This window comes from Lissotriton vulgaris, chromosome 4_1 (assembly GCF_964263255.1).
Source record: "Lissotriton vulgaris chromosome 4_1, aLisVul1.2, whole genome shotgun sequence".
NCBI classification, from domain to species: Eukaryota; Metazoa; Chordata; class Amphibia; order Caudata; family Salamandridae; genus Lissotriton; species Lissotriton vulgaris.
This window is the reverse complement of record NC_141691.1, coordinates 355,071,159-355,083,852: the sequence shown is the minus strand read 5'-3', so window position 1 is coordinate 355,083,852 and position 12,694 is coordinate 355,071,159. Positions and strand designations below refer to the sequence as shown.

Sequence of the window (12,694 nt, the reverse complement as noted above, 5' to 3'; positions counted from 1 at the left end):
TTTAATGCCAAGACAAGGTACCAACCTCTTCAGTGGCCATTTTCACACCACTTCCACAATGCTATTCATACTGCCAGCCACGAGCCCAATACAACACAACACAACAATCACATCAACATACTGCTGACATTCAAGGGCTATCACATTCATATCACTGGGCTGAATCACCACCTCTCACCCAGTCATCGACCAACTTTCATAAAAACACCACATGCAAACGTCTATATATATATATATATATATATATATATATATATATATATATATATATATATATATATATATATATATATATATATATACACGCACACATTCGAGGTTGGTGAATCTTCAAACTTACCAAATGAAAAAAAAACTGTGATTTGTGTATATAAGTTGGCCGATATCCGAGAATGCCTTTAAGATGTCACTTACATTTCTTAACCCGTGTGAACATATTTACCTTTGAAACTATGGTAAGCTTGTTGGGGAAGACTGTCCGTAGTTCCCTAAAGATCACTTCAAAAACTACTAATGGCATGAGGTTTTGGCACACAGGATGCCAAAGGAGACTCCGACATGGAGGAAGAGGAAAACATCACTGCGGGACAGCGTACCGTGAGTACAGATCCCCCTGTGCTCATTCCACAAAAGAGGTTCCGGTCCCTCTTTCACCCTCAGGTTCAGGTTGGCACTGACAACACGTTTCCGATGCCCTGCCCTCCGGCTCGGCTCAAAAACAAAAAGAAAAGCTTTCGGGCTCAGGCTCGAGCCAACCGCGCTCCGATGTTGAACCGACACCTTCGACTTCAAAACATAAGAGCAAGATACCTTCAACACCGAAGATTCCACCTTCTACACCGAAAGGCTCTGAGCTGAAACCCTCCAAGCCCAAATACTCAGAGCCGAGACATCCCAAGTCCAAAGACTCGGAGCAGAGACCATCCAAAGCCAAAGACTCTGTGCCCAAATCCTCCAAGACCAAATATTTGGAGCTGATATCTTCCAAGAAGCACAGTGGGTTCCCCGAGCACATTTACACGTATCTGTAGGTATTACAGATAGTTTCTATTCACAATTAATTGTCCATATCAACCCATTCATAGTGTGAAAGTCCTTATTTTTATTTTCGTAGTCCAAGGGTGTTCATGAAGACTTGTAGATACAGCAGTACAGTCTTGACACAATACACAACAGCCAAACACCAACACGTGTTTCGTCAAGGGACATAACCCGATGACTTCTTCAGGGCATAAGCTGTCCTTTCTCTCAGTATCATACAGTTGAGGTCATATCAAGGACCTTAATTATTAGCATTCATAAAAAATTATTTTTTCAATTACCCCAGTAATATCTGTTTTCCTTAATTCGATTTATTGTATATATCTCCAGGCTATATCAACCTTCACGATTCGAAACAGTCATATATGTCTCAGGTCCTATAAGCAACCTCATGTGTCTGGTCCTATTCCAATACGGCGTCCTATTCCAGTCACGCCGTATTGGAATAGGACTGGACACATGAGGATGCTTATAGGACCTGAGACATATATGACGGTTTCGAATCGTGAAGGTTGATATAGCCTGGAGATATATACAATAAATCGAATTAAGGAAAACAGATATTACAGGGGTAATTGAAAAATTAATTTTTTATGAATGCTAATAATTAAGGTCCTTGATATGACCTCAACTGCATGATACTAGAGAAAGGACAGCTTATGCCCTGAAGAAGTCATCGGGTTATGTCCCTTGACGAAACACGTGTTGGCGTTTGGCTGCATACATCACACTCTAAGGACCGTCCAACTGCTTCACAACTCGTGGTTCAACATAAGCCTCACCAAGTCTCACCTCCAACACGCAAGTGTATCTAGGAGTCACAATAGACATTCGCTAAGCTCTAGCTTAACCCAACCCAGTCAGGATTCGCAACATTCAAGCTCTAATTTTACAGTTTCAGCCTCAACACACACTACCAGCCGGAGTGATCATTCAACTAATCGGAATGATGGCTTCTTCCATCTTAATCGTTCCATTTGCAAGACTTCAAATGTGTCCCCTACAGAAATGCTTAGCACATTAGTGGAAACAGGCTCAAGGTCCATTTTCAGATCTGGTGTTGATAGATGCCTGTACCCATTGCTCTCTGCAGTGGTAGAACATACAAAACCTTTCCAAGGACGGCCATTTCTTGATCCAGTTTCAAAGATGGTGATAACAGCAGACTCATCCCTCACTGGTTTGGGAGCACATATGGGGAAACATACCATTCAGGGCATGTGGACTCTGCAATAAAACAACTCCATCTAGAACTGCTAGCAATTTTTCTAGCATTAAATGCCTTTCAACTTCCTCTAGTTAGCAAAGCTGTTCTGGTTTGCACAGACAACATGACAGCCATGTACTACAGCTGTCACAGTTAGCATAGAGCATCTGGAGAGGGGCCATATCTCAAAACATATATCTCCTTGCAAAACATCTTCCAGGAGTACACAACCAAGTTGCGGATCTTCTCAGTCATCAGCGACCACAGATACACAAATAGGAACTTCACCCTCAAGTTCTCCTCCCGTTCTTCCAAATGTGGGGCTTCCCAGAGATAGATATGTTCGCCACCCACCTAAACGTTAAATGCCCTAACCGCGTCCAGACATCCACACTCATTGTCCAAAGGCAATGCACTATGGATGAACTGGTCAGGCATATTTGCTTTCACTGTTCCATCTCTCCCACTCAATCCAAAGGTCGGTCTGGAAATTCAAACCGCGCTCCCTGATGCTTACCCTAGTTGCTCACACATGGGCCCCACAACCCTGGTTCACATTTCTGTTGGAACTATCAGTAGTTCCCCCATCAAAAACTACACCTCTCCCCTAAGTTTCTTACTCAGAATCATGGAGAGATAGACATCCAGATCCCAATCAGCCTTGCGATTTGGCACCTGAAATCCTAGAGTTTGGCTACCTTCATCTTCTGCCAGACTGCATGAATATTATCAAAGAGGCTAGATGCCCTACCACAGAGCATGCTGCGCAGCAAAGTGGGAGAGATTTGTTGTTTATTGTAACAATAATCAGATCAATCCACTAGATGCTTCAATATAAGCCATAATTTATCTATTACACCTGCAACGTTATAACTTAGCGTACACATCCATACGCTTACATCTCGTTGCAATAGCTGCATATCTGCAAAATAGACAGCACATGTCTCTTTTTAAAGTGCCCGCTATTAAAGCTTTTATGGAAGGACTCAAAAGACTCATTCCTCCCAGACTTCCACCTTCTCCAGTGTGGAACCTTAACATAGTCCTTACAAGAATCATGGTTCTGCCATTCGAGCAATTGCACAAATGTGAAATGCAATCTCTCACTTGGAATGTAGCCTTCCTTATAGCCATCACTTCTCTATAAAGAGTGGGTGAGCTTCAGGCACTAACCATAGAGGAACCATTTTTGCAAATACACCAAAGCAAAGCGGTCCTTAGAACTAACCCCAAATTCTTACCTAAAGTCATCTCTGCCTTTCATATCAACCAATCTATTGAGTTTCTTGTATTCTTCCCGCAACCACATTCAGTGGCAGAACGTGCCCTTCATACATTAGATGTCAAAAGAGCACTGCTTTACTACATAGAAAGAACAAAGCCTTTTCGAAAAACTAAACCACTCTTTGTTGCTTTTGCACCACCATATAAAGGCAATCCCATTTCAAACTCCAGCATTGCAAGGTGCATAGTTCAGTGCATTCAAATACACTATATCAAAGCTATATGCTCACTAACAATTCCCCCTTGGGCGCAATATACACGCAAACTAGGGGCTTCTATGGCATTCTTAGGAAACACCCATGGATGACATCTGCGAAGCTGCAACATGGTCTACACCACACACATTCACAAAACACTATTGTGTGGATGTGTAATCAAAACAGCAAGCTAGTGTGGGCCAGGCAGCTTTACGAACACTATTTCAAACCACTGCAACAGCTACAGGTTAGTCACCACTTAAAAAATAACTGCTTTATAGTCAATGCTAAAGCATATGCTCTACAGCTCATATGCCTCAAATAGAAAATGCTACTTACCCAGTATGCATCTGTTCTTTGGCATATAGAGCTATAGTACTATGCACCCACCCGCCTCCCCGGGTACCTTTACCTGTTGCAATGATATCACCCTTTATGGCAAAACAATCTAAGGATGGAGTCAATGCCTATGCGCGCTATCACCGAAAGGAGGAGTCACCTACATCGTGACTACAAGACTTCTTCGAACAAAAACAAAGTGCAAACATCCAGAACCAACACCAGATGGCGATCTATACTAAAGCATTTGACTCTACAGCTCGCTATGCCAAGAACAGATGCATACTGGGTAAGTAGCATTTTCCTTTTAGTTTAATTATAATAAATTGTATTGTCATTATTCCCTGCATAAGTTACCGTATTCAGACACTAAGCCTAAACTGACACATTTATTAATCTGTTTAATTTATTTCAATGTAACATCATTGTAACCTTAATTCTAGACATCTCATTAGCTAAGTTTAAGTAATTAAAATCATGTTGTATCAAATGAGTTCCTAGCCTACCACTAACTTAAATTATTTGTAAACTGTTTTCTAATGCCAAACCTTATATAACATTAAACTAAATGTAATGTGAGTATGTTGTAAACAAATGGAAGTCCGGACCTCTGGCTTAGATTAAGTAGATTCCTTTATTTAAGTTATTACAAGATGTTAAGAGGAAAACCCCACCAGGAGCAGCTGCCTTGCTACTCAGCCCTTACCCAACTGACACTCACCGACATCCAACATTCCATCCATCCAATATTCCACACCACACACATTCTAAGCAGCAGGTAAACTTAAGTTACAACATATCTCCCTTCTTTAGGGGGAACAAATGCATTGTGAAATAGAGTAGATGAATCAATTAAAATAATGACAATATGGCAAATAACATATAGTCAAGAAATTGAATACAATGCACTAATAATAAAACATGCAATACAATAATACACATCTCACATCACAACCAGTCACATCATACCACATCTCATCAAACTAACATAAAAGATGCATCCTGTCACACCATACTACATGTCACAACTCGCACGAAACTGTACTAGAAATTCCACACCACATTATATTCTGAACAAAGCATCACAACACTTCCTGAATTAAACCACCATTCTACATCATACACCAAAACCCATATGCCACAGATCACCAGTTGGCCAGACCGGTACAACAAGCAACACGCAGGAAACAGACCTCAAAACAATATATATATATATATATATATATATATATATATATATATCAGGAAATAACATGCGCATCACAAACCAATAACACTCACCCAAAACTCAAACACAAAGAAAATAGGTGTTTTATTCACGCACCATTATACAATAAACTAAACCTAGTAATGAGTGGCTAAACAGAACACAGCCATCTCATACACGATTCAAACCGATGAGTGGCTTAACAGTTAACAACCACCTCATACACCACATTAAAAGTGTTTCAAAATTCTAGGACCTGTGTCCCTTCCCAATTTCAATTATGGGACATGGCTCTCGGTCGTGGTTCAAATTCAAGCTCTACGTCAATGAGTGACTTATTCACATGCTATCAATCAACAACAAATAATGAGTGACTTAACCATAACACAGCGTGAAGGGTTAAACAAGCGCAAGTCCGGGCAGCCCAAGCAGGACAATATGCTTTTTTGTTCAAAAAAAGTAAAGAGGAACCTCATCCATATAGAGCCCCATGCAAAAGAAGAAGTTTACGGCTTTAACAGCAAAACATGCCCCAGACAGTGAGACCCCTTCCCCAGGAGTTGGGTGGTGACTCTTCTCGACCGCTGCGGAAGTCACCACAGTGCTCCGGACACTCTTCCAGTGTCTGGTGGCAAGAGCAACTGACACCTTTGTTACAATTGAGACCACGGTCACGCGCTTAGCTCCCCATTATCGCCTTTATCATTTTGATATTCAGGTTGAAGGTGATATTACACAAACAAGGCTATTTTCTGGGATATTTGACTTCTTCTTATGACATTTTATTGGCAGAGGTCGATTGGCTGCGTTTGTCCTTGTGACGAAGATGTAATCTTCTCTTCCTTTTCACACCTCGTCCCTAATGAGATGAAGCATGCTTATGCTTCTGAGTGGTACCTGACTTTGGCCTTTCCCTTATATCACAATCAGACTGGTTGGGATAAAGACTCTCTATTACATGTCATTCCAAATTGTTCCTCCCCTCAACCGCAGCCTAAATATCCAATTAAACGATGTGCAAAAGCGTCCGTTAAAAACATACTTACTCATCTGGAATAGCGGGGTGTAATTGAACCCTTTGTCTCTCCTATGAATAATCCTCTTTTTCCATATATGCAACCGGACTACTCTTATTGCATAGTCTTGGATTACAGACAATTGAATAGTCCTATACGCACCTTTGCAGTGCAGAACATCCACAGCGCGGCTCTGATTAATCTTATTACCCGTAAAACTACACTTGATATTTCTAACTTTTTTTTCAAGACAACAATGGGAGAGGTAGGGAGAATCAAGGACACTCTCAGTCCCCTGTTATATGCAAGTAAACAAAGAAAGAGAGGTTCAGTCAGTCTCAATACTGCCACAAAAATGGAGCGAGATGGATAGGGATCACACACTCACTTCGGGTGGATAGGAAGGCCCTCACACACCGACCTAGTCCGTGTCATGCTTCATCACTGGGCCCCACCACAGAGGCCGAGTGCCTCTATGGTGTGCCGCGACGCCAGAAAGACTGCGGAGCTGGTTGTGTGAAGAGGGATGTGTTGTGAGGGTAAATAAAATTAAAAGTGTCTAAAAGGGTATCAAAAAGAAATTTAATATGGGATCCCTAAGACACAGATATAGAGTATTATGTGTCTGAATTTAGATGCCAAGGTTTAGGATTGGTTAAATTCAGAGAATACAATCAGTCAACATGTTTCTGCCATATTGGTGGTTTCAATTTACCAAGGCATTCATCAGGACTATACCCCGGCGGTATGGACACTCTAATAGTCCACCCTAACCTGGGGGCGTGAAAGTGAAAAGGGGGTGAAAAAGTGCTTCAGAAAAAAAGGAAGAGCGAGTTGCTCATTCCAAAAATGCTCCAAAATAAGGAGTATATCAGCACCTGTGGAGTGAAATACACAAACAAACAATTAACATATTTAGTTAATGTATAACATTGCATTTGGTAGTAGTGCTCCTTAGATGTGGCCTAAGTGGTGTCCCCAAAGTAAACACTAGTTTTTAACACCATCCACGTAACCCTATGGGGATGATATCGATAACTCTGGGAAGTGAAGTGAAAACGGTGTTTAAAAACCTACTAGAGGTGGAGAGGGAGTTTAAAAACACAATATTTGTACTCCTTATGAAGGGATCAATGGACCAAAGGTCTGTGACCCCCTAAGATGGTAATCAGGATTCATATCTCACTTTACAAATGGGCGCTACTTGCACCATGGGTCTCGGGAGGGGGGTTGGAGCGTAGCTGGCACATCCTGTGAAAGAAAAAGGTTAGCTGTTAGGTACCCGTATCTCGGGTGGCACTTAGCTCGGTTTCTGTTGCAGATCAGTGATCTTGTGATCCGGGTGTACTCACGCCCTCAACGCTCGCAGCCCGCTGAAAACCTGTGTTCAGCCTCAGAACCGGACCCCGACGATGTAGAGCAGGACCGGTGTCTGAGTGTTATAGCAGTCGGGCTGCACATCGCATACTTCCGGGTGGGCGTGTCCAGCCGACACGAGGCTTGGAACGTGCCCGCCCAGTGTGGGAGGGGCGCGATCGAGATCCTGGCAGAGGCTTGGAAGCGCGACCCAATCAAAGGTCTGAGCGGCCTCTGTGCCGATGATACAGCTAAGGTCATGGGTGTTTCTTTTGTATGAAAAGAAAAAAGTTAAAATGGTAAGCATCCGAGCGGTCTTAAGATTAGAAGGATAATGTTTTCTTGTGGGTATCAAGCTGTCCTGATCAGGAAAGAACAGAGTTCCACGGGATGTCATTGTTAAGGCCGTTGGTATTGGTGCCTAGACGATACACCCAACGCTGCTCTTTTTCAAAAAGTCTGCTAGTAATGTTTGTGCCATTGATTGCTTCGATCACATTCCACCTCATATCATTGGGTGTATGGTTCCTGTCTAAAAAATGGCGGCTTAGTTTGGTTGTTGTCTCTTTACACCTTACATTGCTCCGATGTTCACAGATGCGCTGTTTAACCCTGCGTGTGGTCATGCCAACATAGCGAAGCTGGCGGGGACAGGTGATCAGATACACTACATTCGTTGAGTTGCAGTTCGTGTGCTCTCTCTGTGTCCAAACTTTGCCTGCTTCCAGTGATAGTGTTTTTGAGGCTTCTGTAAGATGGCACACACTGCAATCAGAGCAGGGATAGTGCCCAGTAATTCTTGGTAAACCCCATGCTGCAGTTATTGTCGGCAAACTGTCAGGAGGTTTCTCTTTGGGACGAGTGTGGACCAGGGCATCTTTCAGGCTCCGTCCTTTTTTGAAGGAGAAGAGAGGTTTCTCCCAGTTCTCTTTGCAGGATGTTATGATCTTCCAATGTTTGTTAATGATTTTCTTTATTGGATTAGACAGACTATTATATGTGGTTACACATGTAAGTGGTATTGGATCAGGGTTGTTGGTTTTTTCTTCCAAGAGTGCTTCTCTCGGCTGGTTTCTAGCTCTTTTAAAACCTTTACTCAGGATAGATGATGGGTAGCCTCTGTCTTTAAGTTTGTCTGTAAGGTTGGAAGACTGTTCTTTGAAATCAGACAGGGTGCTGCAATTTCTCCTTAGTCTGAGAAATTGCCCATAAGGCAAGTTCTCTTTGAGTGGGCGCGGATGAAAACTGCTAAACTCAAGAAGATTGTTTTTAGCTGTGGGCTTATGGTGGGTTTTGGTTGTAAGCCCAGTTCCATTGACAGAGATCACCACATCGAGGAAGACAATGTCTGTTTTGCTCGTAGTACTGGTGAATCTTAGGTTACGGTCTAGAGTGTTAATCCAAACCAGAAAAGTTTCAAGCCCACTGTCACTGCCTGTCCAGAGGAGCAAAACGTTGTCTATATAACGCTTCCATAAAAGCATAGACGGTGAAAAAGCTGAAGTAGGTGGCAGAATGTGTTTGGCCTCGAAATCAGCCACATACAACCCGGCCACACTGGGCACGAAAGTACTGCCCATTGAAGTTCCTGAGCACTGTAGAAGTAGTCTGTCTTTAAAGGAGAAAAAGTTCTCTTTGAGTGCTATAGTGGCACACTCAATGATGAAGGCCTTTGGTGTTTGGTAATCCCATTCGATGGAGTCTAGTGATTTTCCCAGGACTTCAATGGTATCGTCCTGTGGGATGCTCGTGTAGAGGCTTTCTACATCGAGGGTCACTAGAGTAACAGAATTTTCTGTGACTGTAACCTCTGTTAGGAGTTTTAGCAGGCTCTTGGTATCTTTGAGATAGGTGGGAGTGGATTGCACTATTGGTTTGAGGAAATAGTCACAAAATTGTGACAAAGGCTCTAAGAGAGAGCCAATCCCGGACACAATAAGACATCCCGGAGGTGGCAACGGATTCTTGTGCATCTTAGGCAATGTATAAAAATATGGTATAACATTGCTGGTGCTGTTTAGGAAGTCCGCTTCATTTTTAGACAGGTGACCACGTTCCTCGGCATGTCTAACCAAGGCCGTGATTTTGTTGGTGAGGTCAGCTGTAGGATCTGTTGTGAGTGGGGTATAATTTCTAATATCCCCAAGTAGGTCAGTGCAAGTTTTCTCGTAGTCTTTTGTATTTTGGATGACAATCCCACCACCTTTATCTGCCGGCTTTATAGTTATTGAGGTGTCTTTCTGCAATATTTGTAGCGCTTGATATTCAGCAGTGCTGAAATTCCCAAAAGTCTTGGGGGTATGGCACGTTTCCAGGTCTTTAAACACGGCCTGCTCAAAAGCGGTGATGGCCGCAGGGACAGTGTGTGGGGGAGGGGTGAATGTGGAACTCGGTTTAAGCCCTGTGTCACCTCTCCTAGTTGCTTCATTTGGGTCTGTTTTGCCTTCAAATAAAGCTTTTAATTTTAGTTTTCGAAAGAAACCAGCCAGCTCGCAGTGTAACTTGAATTTGTCCGGTCTTGCTGTTGGGACAAAGCCCAAGCCTTTTTCAAGTACTTGAATTTCAGTTGGAGTTAATGTCCTTTCAGATAAATTAGTCACCAGGCTCACATTCCGCTCGTTCCCGGCTGTTGGTTGCTGCGGGTGTGACTCGCTACAGGGTCTTCCTCTTCCTAGGACACTCTGTTGTTGCCTCTTCTTTTGCCTCGGCCCCTCCGGCCGCTCTCTAAAAAAGGCTGTCTGTACTGATTTTGAAAATTTGTGGGGGGCATGAAGCCCGGGTTCCAACCCATGAAAGGGAATTGTGGTTGTTGAAAGGCATAAGGATGTGGGCCCATTCCCACTGGTGGTGGGAAACATTGTTGAGGGTGGTCTTGATTTCCTTGCCTCCCTCTATAGTTCCTGTTGCCACGATTCCCTCTTTTCTTCGTTTGTTTGAATGAGTTGTTACTCAACCCACTGCTATTCGAGGAGTCGTCATCACAATGGTCGGATTTGTTGTCATTACGTGCTGGTGGGGTAAAGGTTGCCGCAGAATATGGGTATACCTTTTCAAAGTCAAACTTTTTTTGATCTTTTTGAAGTTTGGTTGCTTTCGACTGCATCAGGTTGTCTTTATACTCATTGAGTTCCTTATTTATTTCATCTAACCGTTTTTTAAAACCCGTATTTGTTGCTTTGAAATGGGATTCAGTCTCTCTAATTTCTACCATTAGTGCTTCAGAGAGTCTGAGTGCTGTTTTTATTATTAAGACCACCCAGTCGCGCGTGCAATGCCACGCGATCATGGCCCAGTCTTTTCTAAAAGTTGCATCATTAAGAAAGATGCGAGGGGCATTTGTAACCAGTAGACCTCTCGGTGCTGTGTTGGAAACTAAATACCGCTTAAGGATAGTGCCATGAAGGATGGTACGTATGTGCTCTCTTTTTTTCTCAGTGAGGTTATCCCACTCGGTGGTGTTTTCTATTGCTTGCGATATATGTGGATCTGCAAATATTGCGGGATCCGACATCAGTTCCTCAATTTCAGCCTCAGAATATGTCAGGCCCAGGTTCGCCATGGTGAGATATCAAGGTAAGGAGATATGAGTTTGTGAATAAAACAGGCAATGATAATAAGGGTATTTTATCTTGCTTGGAATAAAAACAGGCTCTCACAGCTGTGCGCTGTGACAGTCACCACCTAGCTCCTGAGAGCTGCAATTGGTCTGCGTTTACCGTCCTTGGTTCCTAGCGGCGATACACCCGTTTACCTATGAGGCATAAGAACAGACCTGGTGTTTTTGCGGCACGTTTTTTGTCCCTTTTACATTATATTGATCCTGGAGCTTTGACCTGTGTTGATGACAATATCTTACAGATCATTTATTAATGCTCCATCTCGCAAGAGTAGATCGCATCCTAACACAATTCGCTGAACTTGGTTACCAGTTACATTCTGCCAAGTTTCACATTGTCTTTCTTGCAGTTCTTTTTCTTGATCATGAATTAACCAATGAGGGAAGGGGTTTGGCTCCCGATTTTTTTGAATAATGTGCTCAATTGCAACCTCCTACCCTCAAGAAAAGGCAGTCTCTGCTTGTTTTTAAATTTTTTTGCAGTACTTACATTCCTGATTATGCTCCGCAAATGAAACCCCTTGATGCACCAGTCTTTTTCCCCTTCATTCTGGCTTCCGGAACATTCAGCATTCTTACGCGACTTAGTATGGTCTACTTGATAAGCAGTTCTTACAAACCAGGGTTAACACCACTAATTTGGTAATCTGGATAGTATCGGGTGCAAATTGTTTTACTTATTTCACATTCAAGGAGGGTGGCGCTCTTCCCATTGCTAATAAATCGCATCTATACACTACTGCTGAGATTAGTTTTTCTTCTACTGAAAATATTTTGACAGCAGTGCCGATGGCCATTCTTAAAGAATGGCCTCTCGCTCATGGTAAACATATGTTTGTCATTTCACCTGTGCTTGCCTTGGAGGTAGTCACAAATGCTAATGTTTCTATTTGTATAGCCCTTCATCCACTTTGTATTCAATGGGCTACATCTATAACATCTGTTGAGGTTTCCTTTTGTTTTTGACCCTTCACTACAAACACAAGAGTTTCTTCAGTATGAATTTGTTCATCCTCTGGCGGCTTCGCTTCTTCCTCTTGATCAGTATAAATGTATAATTTACACTGACGGTTCGGCACAACTAGCCATTGGTTCTAAGCAGACTTAGTGTGCAGCAGGCACTCTTGTTGTATGCACTACGACTAATGGAGTTTTCGACTCAACTTTGATACTGAGTCCCTTGGTGGCTGAATAGCACAGTTGGCTAAGCTGAAAGTGCTGCTTTTGGCTCTCAAACATTCTGATACTGAGTTGGTCGCCCTCGTAGTGTGTTATTCTTTCTACTGTGTGCAATCTATTAATGTCAATTTGCATTTTTGGAAACAAAATGACAGGATTCTAAAGGTAGCACAATGAAGCATAAAACACTTTGGGTTAAGGTGGCTGGTCTTAAATATCGCCTGCCATTTACATATGTTGTACATGCATTGG

General features: G+C 42.6%; 1 protein-coding gene across 1 annotated transcript in view; it reads left to right on the top strand.

Moving 5' to 3' along the window:
* The window catches only part of LOC147718744 (UAP56-interacting factor-like), a 443,554-nt gene that overhangs the window by 372,620 nt on the left and 58,240 nt on the right, over positions 1–12,694 (top strand). The window lies entirely within an intron of this gene.